Below are 16,085 nucleotides of genomic sequence, written 5' to 3' on the forward strand. Positions count from 1 at the left end.
TTTTTTTTTTTGCCAACAAGCACTAGCCAGATCCATTTCTTAACCTTCTTTCTTTTACCAATGTAGAAATTATGTAGCTGATTTTATTTTTAGCTTATAGTCTTGGATTTCTAATACACTAAGAGTCAAGTCAATCAGCATCTCCTTTCTTTAGTGAAAAGCGCAGGGCCTTTGGCACCTGCAAATTCTTCCCCACTACTTCATGACTCCTCCTTTACAGCAGAGTACTTTCTTTCCAGTTTCTTATGAAACATACACAGTTCTGAAGGGACCGTAGCCAGCCCAGGCGTGGTAAACACAGCTCTGGCAGGCCTTGCCCTTCTCTCCTGTTCCCTGTCCCTTGCTAAAACCAGACTTTATTTCTGAAGCTAGCCCTTTATTTGGTTTATTCTCTTATTTGGCCACTTCCTCCTCCTGAGGCTGACTACCAAGGTCCAGCTATCAAAGTACTGAAGTCCAAAAATCCAAAGCCCGCATTGGCTCACCTAACTACCAAGCCTAATTAAAATTAAACACCTCATCCTAAGATGGGGATTTCCCTTGTACCTTTATTAACCTCCATTTTCCTATGGGCCACATCTGTCTCCTCTCTAGAGGCATTCCTTTGTACCTCCGGGACAAATAACCCTGCTTTTGTTCCCTTCCCCTTCTCCCTCTTAGTCTCCTGTCTTTGCCCCTTATTCCCCCTTCGCTCTGTCCCTCTGGGGCAAATAAATGTTCTTGGTGCTGAGAACTTGGCCTTGGGGTTCCTGATATGATACTTTCCCTTTCAAGTTCCGCCATTATTTTATGATAGCTTGTTAATCTGGTTTCTCTGTTTTATGCCTCCTTTTGTTCGTCATTATTTCACTTCATTACTTTGCTCTGTGATCATTTCCATTCCTACTCAAGAGTAGTCCTCATGGTGACACAGCATGCCATTCTCAGGTCTTGGCATCTAGAGTCTGATATATGACCCAGGACTTAAATGATAATCTTTGCCAGCCACCTCTCATCTGTCTGTGATATGAACAGCCAGCCCCCGGCCCTTGCACAAGCTAGGCATGTACTTTGAGTAGTATTCTCCAGCATGTTACAGGATCTAAGAACAGTGCCTGCTCCCAGAGATCAAGAAATCTGGGGTCCCTAAAAGATACACTGGCTTCATATGGACCTTCTTCTTACTGTATCCCCAGGATCTAGGACTCTGGGAGCTTCCTGACCAGGTGGCAAATGCTATGCAAAGGCTTTTGGTAAACTTTTCTGGTTCCCATGGAGTTTATCTCCTCATTATTACTTAGTAGTGGCTCTGTCCTACTTTTTAATAGGAACACATTTTCCTTTGCTCATTCTGCAGTCAGCTCTGTGGAATTGTGGGCATATATGTTAATGTGAAAAATATCATAGCTAATAAATCTAAACCCTAGACTGAACAATAGAAGGGTTGTTGAGAAGGGAAAGTGATCTTTGAATTCACTATATCCACTGTCTTAATTTGACATGTAAATTAAATGTAAAATTAAATGAAATAATTTGATTCACACAGATCTTCAAATTATGTTAAGATTAAAATTATCTAATTATGGATTAAGTAACTCTTCTATGGTCCAAACCATACCTTGGACTATGATTAACTCTGACCTGGGACAAATCACTTTTGTTTTACGATATAATTACTTCTTTATCAAGGAGATTGGTATGAGTTGAACACAGTGATTTCCTTCCAAAGACTTTAGCCTGGGAGAGGAAGAAGGGCTGCCAAAACAGCAGTGTTGCCAGTGAGACCTGACAGGGTGTCCTCCACTAGCTGGTCAAAGGTGACAGCAACAGGATGTCTTGCTAACAATATGTACACTTTGCCATGTGATGAGACTGGCACTTCCCATTTACATATTTCCTCTTCAAACCCTTGTAAACACAAGAAAACTATCAATCAGATGCCAATGAGGAACATTTCTACAGAAAAACAAAATAAGCTGTCAAATTCATAAAGAAACAAAATAAATAAAAACAACCCAAGGGAAAGCCAGACAGATTATCATGATTGGGAGGCTTCTAAAAGACAAGGAGGAAGAAGTTAGCTGTGTTGTCGTGGATGGAATCTAAGGCTTACAAGTAAAAATCCATTAAACACAAACAATGGGGCATCGGATACTTCTCAGTAAACAGAGCAGTTATCGAGCATGTGTGAGGCTCTGGGTTCCATTCTCAGAACTACACAAATCAATGTGTTGGCACCACCAGCCTCCAATCCCAGCAGGAGAATCAGAAATTCAAAGCTATCCTCACTCAACTACATAGCACCCAACCTGAGTTGGTGGTGCTGATTCAAAATTCAAAATCAGGGATTCAAAACCATATAGGGTATATGAAATTTTGTCTCAAAAGCAAAGAAAAAATTATGACTAGAGTATAAACCTTAATTATTATGTGAGCACAATTTTGTTACTTATAACAAACTAGCACCACATATTAATGTCAGGTAGTAACAGGAGAAATTAAATGTGGCTAAAGCAGAATCTTCTGTAGTTGTAGTATCTTTGCAGACTTTTCTGTATATCTGAAACTACTCAAAAATTAATGTCCATTAAAAAAAAAAAACCATATACCAGCGGGGCCAGAGAGATGGATCAACAGGGAAAGCACTTGCCTTGCAAGCCTAAGGACCTGAGTTCAATCCCCAGAACCCATGTAAAGGTGGAAGGAGAGAAGTGACTTCCCAAACTTGTTCTGGCCTCCACACAGGTGCTTGGCATATGTGCCCACACATACATAGTACTAATAAATTTTCAAAAAATTATAGAGAAATTGTATGAGATAGTCTTTAAAAGAGGTTTTAGCCTCAGCATTCTGAGACATCAAATAATGAATCTCCAAATTTAAAAAGAGTAGAAAGAAATTCTCTTATTGATGATATAAAATCGGGTCATGAGTTCTCAACAGAATAAGTATCTTGTTGTCATTTCAGATATATCCGTTTGTCACCTTCCTTTTTCACGTTATATTTTCTAAATGCACAAAGATAGCATAGGCACAATTCACTCTTTGTTACTAGAGCACGGTAGACCAGTGCATGAGTTAACTACAGAGTGTTAGTGTAGCGTCACACTGGTGACAATCATATTCTAATTTCAGAGAAATGAATGCATTGCAAGTTCACACATGCAAACATAATTAGCATGACACTTAGGAAGTATATGCATCTGGGTTCAATCTCCAGCACCACAATGGAAAATAAATAAATACCCAGGCAGTGGTGGTGCACACCTTTAATCCTGCACTCAGGAGGCAGTGGCAGACAGATCTTTGTGAGTTTGAGGCCAGCCTGGTCTACAAAGTGAGTCCCAGGACAGCCAGGGCTGTTACAGAGAAACCCTATAAAACCAACCAACCAACCAACCAACCAACCAATCAATCAATCAATAAACGCTTTTGTTACCAATGGACTTTGTTCTCAGAGTGGTAAATCCTGAGTTGGTAAACTTACTTTCCAGCCAACACTGTATCCCAGAGTTTCATCTTATATACATATAATCTTTGGAATGTCATCTCATTTCTAATTATACTTTCTATGACTACTAACAAAGTTAAACATTTTCTGTGTGTGTGTCCCATTCGGATTCCTGTATTTTGTGTTATAATGAACATTTTCCATTCTTTTTCTTCCTAATAATCTTCCTAATTTTTTATATCTTCTTTACATTAACCACTTACTGGATATACTCATAAATGCCTCACCCAACTATGTGTGATATGTCCATTGGCTTTCTTCTGAAAGACCCCCAAAGAGGTACTTTCGTAGAAGGAGACCCGCACCCAGGAATCAGCGAGACCACGGACTTGGATGCAAAAGCAAGAGGCTTTATTAGAGACGCGGGTACCCGGGGCGACTTAGCTTCTGTGTGGCTAAGCGCGCCGAGCCAAGGGAAAGGGGTCCTTATATAGGGAAAAAGGCGCAAGCTAGAAGCAGGGATTCTATTGGATAATTCTAATGAGGCATTGTACAGAGCTATTCCCATTGGTCAATGTAAATGAGGCGCTATACAGGGTTATTCAAATGAGGCGAAGTATAGAGTTATTCAAATGAGGTGAAACACAGAGTCTTTCAAATGAGGCGAAATACAGAATCATTTCTATTGGATGGTTCAAATGAGACATTCCAGACCAGCATATTCTCAAGGTCTGGTGTCTGGGACAACAGACTCAATTCCCCCCTCCGCGTCCAGATGGCTGACCTTGGGGGCAGAGACCTTGGGACGGAGTGTTTCTCATCAGGTGGGGGTGTGGGGGCGGGGCCCCGGGCCGGCCTAACTGGTGCTCTCGCCCTCGGGCCAACGCACCTGGTGCTCGCCCTCGGGCCGGCCCACCTGGTGCTCGTTGCTCGGCCCCAGCCCCGAGGCGCGGTGCCAGGCGGGGCGGGCCGGGGGCGCGAGCCCTGCCGGGGTGAAGGCTTGGGAGGCCCCAGCAGCTCCTCGGCCCCCGTGTCCTTGGCCTTGGAGATGGCTCCCCGCTCGCAGCTCCTGGACAAGCAGCACCGCTGCTCTCCCAGCTCAAGTTCCCCTTCCAGGCGCCACCCGCGCTGCATTCTCCAGCCCCTGGCCGAACCCTGGCCCTGCCCTGCTCAGTCCCCTCCGCGCTGCCCTCAGTCAACTGCTCCTCCCGCCTGCTCCAGAGGGAACACCCAGCGCCGGCACAGGCGGGGAAGACAGAGGGGCAGGGGGCATGCAGAAGCATTCTGAGCGGGTCTTTCACTTCATGATCTCTTTTGTCAGACAGATGTATTAAATTTTGCTGTGATCTGAAAGCTTGTCCCATTTAATTTCACTTATTGAACCCTCACCCCCAAAGGGATAATGGTAGGTAGTCTCGGGAGGGGACTAGGACATGAGGACAGAAGCTTCATGATGAGAGCAGTGCTGTTAGCAAAGGATCCCAGAGCTACACTGAGCCTTCTATCACGTGAGGATGAAGGAAGAAGCTGCAGTCTATGTATTAGAATGTGGACCCTAACCGGACATTAAATCTAATGGTATCGAGGCAGAGGCAGGCGGATCTCTGAGTTCGAGGCCAGCCTGGTCTCCAGAGCAAGTACCAGGATAGGCTCCAAAGCTACACAGAGAAACCCTGTCTCAAAAAAACAAAAGAAAAAAAAAATCTATCGGTACCTTAAACGCAGACTTCCCAGCCGCAGAACTGTAAAAAATAAGCTTCTCTTCCTTTTAAGTTACCCAGCGTATTGTATGTTATAGGAGTGCAAATGAACTGAGACAGACTGTACTGTAGTAGAATTGCCATGTGCACACTTGCTTGCTTGTTGTATCTAAACTTTATTTCTATGTTTGATATATTTGTGTGTATGTCTGTGTGGGGTATGCTTATGTGAATGCAGTGCCCATGGATCCCTCAACAGGCACTGGATCCCTCAAGGATCCCAGTGGTACTGGGTCTTGAACGCAGGCTCTCTGCCAGAGCAGTACACTCTCCTCTCAATCTCTGGACCATGTCTTCAGCCCCTCTGGTTTGTTTTTGAAATACTGAAAATATCCTTCTCTGTTTCAATGCTCCAGTGATATTCTCCTACATTTTTTTTTTCCTGAAAGGTTTGTAGTTCTAAATTTAATCTACATGGAGGTTATTTTCCTTTGTGGTTTGAGGTAAGGATTCATTTGCAAGAATCCAATTGTTCTCACATCATTTGCTGAATCATTTGTCCTAATCCACTCATTTGTAATGTTGCCTGTGTTACCAGCCTAATGGGTTCTGTGAAGCCTTCACTAGTTAAGTTGCTTGTATAAATGCAGATCTATGTGTTTTAACCCAAGATGCTAATGCAATCCAACTAGAATAGAGACCACAAATCTACAGTTTCAGCTATAAACCTATGGTTCAGGTGCAAATGGCCCATAAACCCTACTTTGAGAAACATAATCCACCATAATTCAGATCCCCAGTACTCATGTAAATGCCAGGCAGGCAGAGCAGCCTTGATCTCAGCTCTCAGGAAGCAGAGATGAGATTCCTGCAGCAAACCAAGGCTACGTAGACAAGCTCAGTGTGAGGGCTCTGGGTTCAAGTGAGAGGCCCTATCTAAGTACATAAGATGAAGAGTGATAGAGGAAGATACCTGACATCAACCTCTAGCCTCCGCACACATGAGCACATGCATGTGCTTATACATACACATAAACACATGCATACCACATACATGAAAGAAGTATGGTCCCAGGCATTAGTAAACATGCAGTGTGATGAGTCCAGAGGAAAGTATTCTAGAATACAGGGATCCCTCCCTTTAACAGCCCATTCTCGCCCATGGGGCACCTGGCAATTTAACACCTGCTAGTCAACAGCTCATTTCAAGACAATTCAACTCACAGAAATTTAATCAGAGAGGCTAAAGCATCCTTCCCTCTAAACTTAGAAGCTAACACTAAGCAGGTGGGTATATCTGAACAGCTAACTACAGCATAGTAATTAGCAGGAGGCTTGACTCTGCCCTTGAACAGGACTCTACTTCCCACACACAACAGTGTAACATTACTTCTGTACTCCTCAACAAGCTTATGACATTGGCACAAGAAATAAATTATCAGACATATGAGCAGCACACACACTCTCTCCCCCTCCCTCTCTCTCTCTTGCACATGTGCGCGCACGCGCGCGCACACACACACACACACACACACACACACACACACACACACACACACACACGGGTGACTACAATGGGCAAAATTTGCTTTTGAAAGTCTATCACACTCAGAAAACTTGGAAATTAAGCAATTAGTCCATGGGCTCCCACTTGCTAATTTAAAAGCAAAAATAACAACTACTTAGACACTGCTTTTGCTAAAAATCACTGACTCATGTGGGCCCACAGGTGACTAAAAGCAGGGTACAGTCTTGGCATCCATCTCTTCATTTGCATCTCTCTCCTTTGTCTTAAAACTGGGTCAGATTCTTGCTCAGCTCTGCACACAGACACATTAATCACTCCATGAGTCTCTATCCAAGCTCCTGCTCTCTTGCCTATCTCATGCCTCTTCCAGGCTAAAGGCACAGAGATTAAAAGTAACTGCGGTATGTTCCTGTTACCTTTTACAGCGTCCTGTCCCACATATCCAAAAGGTACCTGAAGGTCTCTATCTCTAGTCACTGTCCTAAATCTGTAGTCACCTTGGATCCCAGGAAGGGCAAATCCTTGCAGACTGGTCACCCCTTTGTTGGAGCAAAGGTCTCATACAAACCAGCTTGTCCCCACAAAGCAATGATTTCTTCCACCTGCCTTTCAAAACCAGAATTGAGATAATGCTCAACCACATCACACCTTGACCAAGCTGGCTTAATTACACCCCCCACCTCCAGCCCAGTTCTTTCTTCTCTATCTAAAGCCTAACGCTCACATCAGTGGAAAAACTGGCTGAGCCCCCGAGCCTTGTGTTCCCCACACAGTTTTGTGGATTTAAATCCTTTCCAACTGTTGCTCTTAAGAATTTTTATTTTTAATTATGTGCATGCAGGGGTGTCTGTGTATAAGTATGTGCACCTGAGGGCAGGTGGCTAGGGAAGGATGTTGGAATGCCTGCAGCTGGAGTTGCAGGCAGGTGTTAATCCTCCTCTACCTACCCTCACATGCTCTATGGGTTCTGGGAAGTGAACTTGGGTCCCCTGCAAGAGCCGCAAGTGACCAGAGTGTCTCTTAAGCTTTAAGCCATGTCTCTAACCCCCCTGTTTGTGTTCTTTGGGGGCTATCTGGACCTAACACGTTGGAATAACCTCCCTCTCTCCCAGGAAAAGTCAGAGTCCTCCACGTTCTTTCCCATCGTTCTTTACTCCAATGTTGTTGTTGTTGTACTGGGGAGATGGCTCTGTGGGGAACATACTTGCTGTGCTAGCATAAAGGCCAGAGTTTTGATCCCTGGAACCCTTGTTAGACAGGGTGGATTGAAGCTTACAATTTCAGTGCTTTAGAATGGGAGGGGGTGGCAGGGACAGGGATGGGATCATCCCTGAAATTGTGCAGGCCAACTATCCTGGAGTACACACAATTTCAAACAACAAAGAGATCTTTTCTCAAACAAGGTAAAAGAAGACCAATACTGAAGCTGTCTTCTGACCTCCACCCCAGCTCCCTCACACATACACATACAGAGAGAGAGAGAGAGAGAGAGAGAGAGAGAGAGAGAGAGAGAGAGTCCCAGTGTTATTAACCATTAGATCTCCAACTGGCTAGCTTTGTGTTTCCTAATAATCATGTGTCTCATATAAGGAGATAAGGGACCAAATATAAGTAAATAATGCTGTGTCATTTCCATCAAACAGGATAGACACATGCACTGAAAGGGATGACTTAGAAGATGACTACCTGATATACCCAATAGCTATCCAGAGTCTTTGGATTTCTCTATTTTAGATAACACATTTTTAATTGAAATAAAATCAACTTGTTCCAAGGAGTTTACAAGAGCAAGAAATTAGGGATCAGTAAAACAAACCCTCCTCTGAAATCATTCATGTTTATAACTGATTCCCTCCCCATGGGCAAACTGTACAAGAAGAAACTCCTGGACCCCCTGAGTCTCATCTTGTTTGTGTAGCATCTCCCCACTTGGAATCTTACCCAGCCTTGCTGGCATGTGTTTCCAATATGGAGCTGCAACAGGGAAAAGTTATAATTACTGAATCTCTTCCTTCTAGCTATTGAAATAAGGTGACTTGCAGAAACGCAAGCCACTACAAAGAGCACCTCCAGAAATACATCGGGGTAAATGTGGCTAAATCCCTGGGCTCAAATTCAAGAGAACTGTATGCTTCAGAGCCTGACAGTGTCTTTTGTCTGGTCTGTGTTCTTGGACTGTTACCTAAAACAGGAAAATCGGCTATCATTTACAACACAACTTCTCAACAGAATGGACCCCTTTCAAGCCCAATTGCTCACATCCTGTTGCTGGTATTGACTGAATTACTCAGTGACTCATTCTCCAAGATGTGGCTCTTCGAGGTTCATAATTCTCCCCATACTTAGATGGCTGCACTTTTGCATTTAGGTCAATACGTGGGAGAGAAAACTTGCCTTACAAATCAACCAGATTAGATAATGAAAACTTTCAGATACATGTTATTTTAGCACCGTAGATATTGTGGGCAGATATTTAGATGGAATTACTGCCCAAATGAGAATGAATTTGGGACATGGAAACTGTTTCTGAATTAGTTTAGCAAGGACTAAAAATCCTGAGTGTTGAACAGAGAACTCATAAACAGGACGAGGAGTTACAAAAGAGGTCTGGGAATTAAATTTTGCCAATAACACCACACACACACACCCCCCACACACACCACCACCACCACCTGCACTGGCATCTCTTGGAACCTTGAACAGAGGGCAAGAAGTGTTGATATGATGTGACCAAAAAGAAATGGCCAGAAATACAGGCAGGTATGTTGCCAACAGCATTCCTTCCCAAGTCTGCAATTTAGTTTCAGCTTATTACATAAAGCTTAACTCAAAACCATTATGCTGAATATTAGCGATTTCTCCTCTTGGGCAGAAGTGAAAAAACGTGGGTGATTGAAAAGCTGAGATGATTAGCCATGAATTGTTTTCATTCCATTACTTTATGGCAAAGGGAGTTGGAAGAAACAAACTATTAGCTAGACTCCATCCAGTTTTCCCTCACATGAATGGCAAGAGCAGAACTCCACACAGCTCAGCTGCAGAATGAACACAGCCACATATTTTCATTATAGAAAAGTCATTTCCACATTTCCTAGCTCTGGTCTGTAACACCAGGTTAGTGAGTTGTGACACTCTCAAAACCACCAGCATAAATGTAATCCTCCTGTGGGTGTGCAAACCAGTTCCCTAAACAAGCACTGCCTGCCTCCAGGTGCTGCTGTCTAGATAAAAACAAGACAAGGACCTAGGCTCAGCACAGGGCTGCCTCCATGTGTCCCTACCATCTTACAAACTTGCTTTGAAATTGAGTTCCTAATTCTCAACTGCTGTAAAAGTACTAAAGAATTTACAGGTATTAGGAACTCTGGCCTAGATTTTTAAACGACCCACCAGGTGTTTCCCATTGCCAGCTGTTTGTGAGCCAAGGCCATTCTCATTCAGGGCCTCCTGTGTTTACACAAAGTGCTTATAGTCCCACTTGATAGTTGACAAAGCAGAGGGTCAGAAGTAGGATGCTGCTCTCAGTAACACCGCTAAATGCCCTCACTGGCACCAGACCTAAGTTGCTTACCAAAGCATCCATCATAGCTGTAGCAATTAACTACCAAGCATTTCACTGCCTCCAGCCCTTAACTGCAGAGAGCTGTCTTCAGGTAGGGGTGTGTGTGTGTGTGTGTGTGTGTGTGTGTGTGTGTGTGTGTGTGTGTGTGTGTGTGTGTGTGTGTGTGTGTGCGCGCGCACGTATTTTTGAAGTAATCAACAAGGTTTCTCTTCTCATGGAACTTCTTTACCATCAGAACTTACTTCTCTTTCCAAGGTTGGGAGTTACTCCTTCCTGTTCCTTACCTTCTGTGACACATTGTCCTCCTTCAGAAGTCTTCTTGGCCTATGTGCCTCCCCCAGGAAGTAGGTGCTGATGAGCTGATGAGAGAAGAGAAACCAGGAATGCACACCCAAAGCCCCACCCTTTCCCTTGACAAGGATCAATTTCCTTAACCCCAAGTCCATCCAACCACCTCTTGCCAGTTTCCATAAAGTTCTTGTATTAAAAGGCATTTGCTTACAAAGCAAATGCTTGTAATTGGTCATTCATGTGCCTTAAGACAACACATTTTATTAACAGAGCTTTGATACATACATACATACAAGATAATTCTCTCTATATCCAAAGCCAAGGCACCTGTGCCTGTTATTCTGCATTCTAATCATAGCTAACTGCATATTTTTCTTTCAACTCTTTACAAAAACTAAAAGGAATTGCAAAATCCAAAGGATGCCTGAGATTTCTAAGTAGGAATAACCATAGCCAAAGGAAGAATTTTAACAGTGAGAGTTCCAGACATCATTAAGGGGAAACCTGAGCATGGGCTTCAGATAAAAGCTTGCCTCAGTAACTGCCACATACTCTGGTGTGCATCGAATCTGGCTGGCAGCAATCGATCAAAGCAAGTTCTGGGGGAGACATGTAGAAAGATGGAACCAACAAGCTAAGAATGTGCAGTACTCCAAATTTAGGTGGATGTGTTTCCACGGCAGGAAATGTGGGGAAGAAACGAGTGCTTACTAGGTCCTGTGGGGTTTTCAAACTGCAGCCTTCTTAAGCAACACCTGGAGAGCCTGCAATGCAATTTCATGGCCAGCTCCACCTGCTGCGGTTGCCCGTGGGGGGGGGAGGGGCAGAGCCTGTGCTTTTAAGTGCCTCATGTGACTCTGTGGCAGGCTTTTTCCCTCTCACATTTTAAGTTCTCTACATGTTGGCGAGTTCCAAGAACAAAATAAGGAACCTGACCTGTGGATCCCTCGCCACGATCAAGGCTCAGCAAACTTTTCCAGGAAAGAGTTTAACAGTAGGAATCTGGGGGCCTTGTGGGTGAAGGCCTCCGTCAGCATTACCAAGACATCATAAAATTAGCAGTAGTCAATATGACAATATGAGCTTGGCTGGGTTCTGATGAGGATTGTTCTTCTGTGTATATGTTTGTCTTATTGGTTGATGAATAAAGCACTGTTGGCCAATAGAGCAGCAAGGAAGGTGGAACTAGGATATGAAGAGGATTCTGGGAAGTGTAGGCAGAGAGGAATCGTTATGTGATCCCAGGAAGTGACATAGCTGGGTAGAAATGGCCACTAGCTAACCATAGAGGTCTGGAGGTCTGTACAAACAGGCAGGAAGTAACATAGCTGGGCAGTAACAGTAAGTATATAAGCAGGGACAAACAGGAAATCGCTGTCTTCTCTGAGGAGACACTGAGAAGATGTGATGTAGACCCCAATGGAGTAAAAAGGCCCAGACCTTTTCTCCGATAAGATAAAACCACATGGAAATACTTAGATTATTAGAAATGGGTTAAATAATTAGGACAGAGCTAGCCAATAAGAAGCCATAGCCAGCAGCCAACAGTTTCATAATTAACATAGCGTTTGGGACTGATGCAGCTCTGGAACCAGGCTGGCAGGAAGAATGCTTGTAACAGGTTTCCTTCCAGCTAGACCTTATTTACAGACCCTGACACATAATTTACATATAATTTTCATGTAATAAAAGGCCTTCCTTTCCATAACATACCTAAAAGCAAAAACCATTCTTAGCTCTCAGCAGAGCCATAGAACACCAGAATTCATTCCTCCATCAACAATAATGTATTAAATATTTCCAAGTGATAAGGAGTTTGACTGTATTCACCATAATGAATGATGAACCTTCAAGTGATAAATATGGTCATTACCCAAAGCAGATCATTATCTAATGTATGCATATCAGAACTTTATAATCTACCTTGTATGTGCAATTATGACATTCAAAACACTAGATAATGAAAAAGCAAAAATTCACCATTATTAACTCAAAAGTGGAGGGAGGAGCTACCACGTTAGTTTGGAATTGTGATCATAGCTCCTGACCTTTTCTGGGGGTGGCCTTTACATGTGTTGAAGGGACCAGCTCCCCATTTTGGCAATCATGACGGTCTTAACACGTGCTTGCCTGACCTTGCCTTGGTCACTAGGAGGTCAGATGCCTGCCTCATGGCAAGGAACCAATCAGAAGTTAGCTGGTGGTGCTATGCTTTATGGTTCTTGGTGTGCTTTACAGACAAGTGCACAGCAAAGACATGCAGAGCATAGCAACCACCCTGGGGAGGGCCTATGGGCCATAACAACCAGTTGACCAATCAACACAGGGCAAGTCCTCCAAGCCTGGAGGCACACCAATCCTGAGCCTGTGTGTACCCCTAGACACTCCCCTTATGCTGCCCTATAAGATCTCTGTCCTGTGTCTTCTCAGGGTCTTTTCCCCAGCCATCCGCCATGGTGGATGGGTGAAATCACCCATCCACCAAGCTAACACCATTAGCTCGTTAAACACTGCAATAAAAGACTCATTGCTTTTGCATCGAAATGGGCCTTTAAAAATAATCTATGAATATACTTCCCAACTTTCATAGTATTTTCAATTAAAACATTTTCATCGTGTGGCTAATGTTTTTGGAGCTCCCCTGGGGCAGGGTTGCTCATTCAGAAAGCAAACTTTAGTCAGTCAGTGTCCAATTATACCATCTAACAATAAAGTGTGTGCCAGTATTAGACCCTAAGTTAACCTGGCCCGAGGACTAGGTAACTTCTGGGATTCCTAGAGTTGTAGTTTTTGGAAAACAACACCAAAGTCTCATGGGAAAGTACAGTGGCCTATGGGTTTTGCCCATATAAGTCCCACTAACATGTGTCTTGAGGCCACCCAGCTGGAAAGCTTCCAAGTGGTGGTTCTGACCAAATTCCATCTTGGTGAGTATTCAAAATTTTAATAAAAACTTGCTTAAATTTGGCCAAAATGGTAGAACTAGTTTTTTCTCCTGCAAATTTCAGAATTAACTCCCAACTGAGTATTTTAAATCAGCTTCTTCGTGTTGAAGCTAAATAAAAGTGAAAAACCTTCTTTTCCAAATGGCTTGAATCACCCACCCAATGAACTGTGAGTAAGATCTTGTTCTTGTAAACAAGGAACGGGGGATGGGCTCTGGAGGACTTTCAGGGTTGAAAAGGGCTGGGGTCTAGATGGGCAGTTAGAACATTTACCTAGCATGTGTAAGGCCCTGTAGTCAACCCCAGGACTAGAGGGGAGAAAGGGCTAAGATATAGTAAGAGGGAGACAGAAGAGAGAGGGAGAGAAAGGCAGGGGGGATGAAAAGAGAAAGGAGAGAGAGAGAGAGAGAGAGAGAGAGAGAGAGAGAGAGAGAAGGGGGGAGAATCGAGAACACAGACAAGCCCCAGCCCAGAGTGTCTACTACCATTTGTAGCAACCTGAGGTAGGTCATCAGAATAATACATTCTGTTACTCTATTAAAGGTCTTCACTCTAGAAATCCTCAGGTTATTAAACATGGCTAAATAAGTACCTGAAACCTCAACAAGAATCCAGAAGCCTAGCTTGTACAAGGCTCTAAATGCAGCTGAGTATTGGGACTATCAGCATCTCCAGTACTCAGCAGGCTGGGGAGCAAAGATCTCCATGAGCAAGAGGCTAGCCTGAGCTACATAGGCAGGCCTACCTTCAAACAGTAAATAAAAAGAATTGCAGAGGATGAACTCCCCAATCTGCAGAACAGAGCTAGTAAGTATCCAAGCACTTGTCTGCCTGAAGAGAATGTGCCCCAAGAATGTGCCCCAGGGTTAAGTGCATGCCTTCCTAAGGAACGCCTTTCCATTGGACTGCCTCTAACATTCCTTCACCCGCTAAGGAATGAAAACCTGTTATCAGGAGCACTCAACCCTTGCCCATCTCCTCCATGCCCCCCCTCCTCCACACAAAGTAACCAGCTTAATGGCATAAAGATATCAGAAGGGTGTGGTGAAGTTGAAAAACAGGAGCCCTGAGCCTGTCTCCACCCCTGGCTGAGTAAACATCAGCCTGGAGGCAGCTTGGGAGTTATCTCCCATGAGGCCATGCACCTGCCTTTCATCTTCTCAGACACACAGTCTTCACCTTTCAAAATAATCTATGCAGCGCTGGCTCAGGTGGACCCTCTGTCAAAGACATAGAACAACCATTGGTTGACATCTGAAAACCACTGTGTTTCTCCTCAGTGGACAGCCTTGTTTCTGGAACCCAAGGAAGGGCCTCACCTGAGAGAAAATGCCTACCAAGTTGCAAATCACCTTAGAATACAATTTCTCTGCACAAAAAGGACACAGCGAAACCGTGGCAGCAGTTTGGGTGAGTAATAAGCAAAGACTATTCCTACAGACTGAAAACTTATTTAAAAAAAAAAAACCAAAAAAACTTTCAAATCCACGCTCCACCTGATGCAGTTCCATTGAGATGGGGACTGGCCAGCCTGGGTCCTCAAGGCCCTGGCTAGTGGGAAGACAGCCATGTGCCCACCCAGCACCACAAGGTGCCAGGCAGGTGGCCTCATTATGATAAGCAAATCCGTGGTGGAGAAATGAGAGAGGGAGAGGTGGAATTGTTCATTCCCTGTGGAAAGACATGGAAAGGAAGAAATGAAGGCAGTGAAGAGTGGGCAGATATGGGAAGCCTGCTTACCACCCTGGGCCATGTTGATGTCCACGCCCAGCTGCTACCAAGGGCCATATCTGGGTCCCTGGTCCTACAGTAATCAGGGTCTGTGTTGATGTCCATGGCTCCGGTTGCCATCAAGTGCCATGCTGATTTCAGTGGTCTGAGCCACCACCTGGGGCCATGTTTGGTTTCAGGGGCCAATGCTGCCACTGAGACCCTCCCAATCTGGGACGCCTTCACTGAACCTGGGGCTATGGTGACAACCAGACCCAGGCTGCTGCCAAGTACCATTTCTGGGTCCATGGTCCTACCACAGCCAGGTTGATGTCCATGTCCCATGTTTCCACCAAAGGCCACATGAAGCCTGGGGTCTGGGCCACAAAGTGTGGCCTTGATGGTATCTAGGGGCCATGCTACTGCCAGAGCCATCCTGACCTGAGTGGCCAGGGCTAACATCCAGAGCTAGAATGTCAACCAGGCTGAGCTGCTTCCTTAGACCATGTCTGGGTCCATGGCCGAGCTGCAGCTGGGATCTGTGTTGAAGTCTGGTGGCCCCCCATTGCCCCTAGGACCCACACATAGGCCCAGGATCTGGGCCAGAGACTATATCTTGGTTTGAGTCTGTGGCCATGCCACAACAGGGGCCATACAGGTCTGTGCTGCCCCCTGGGCCCACTTCTGCCGAAGGCCATGTCTGGGTCCATAGCCCTATAGCTGCTAGGGTCCAGATTGACTCATGTGGGCTCTTGTTGCCATGAGGATGCCCAGGGTCAGATCAGCCACCTGAGTTCAGGTTGGTGTCTGAGGGAATGCAAGCAGCTACTAAATGTCATGGTGATGTCTGAGCCAGAGCTGCAGCTGAGGTCCACGCTAGGGTCTGTGACCCTGTGGCAGCCAGGGTCGGTGCTGATAT

The sequence above is a fragment of the Cricetulus griseus genome, chromosome 3 (assembly GCF_003668045.3).
Source record: "Cricetulus griseus strain 17A/GY chromosome 3, alternate assembly CriGri-PICRH-1.0, whole genome shotgun sequence".
Classification (NCBI taxonomy): Eukaryota; Metazoa; Chordata; class Mammalia; order Rodentia; family Cricetidae; genus Cricetulus; species Cricetulus griseus.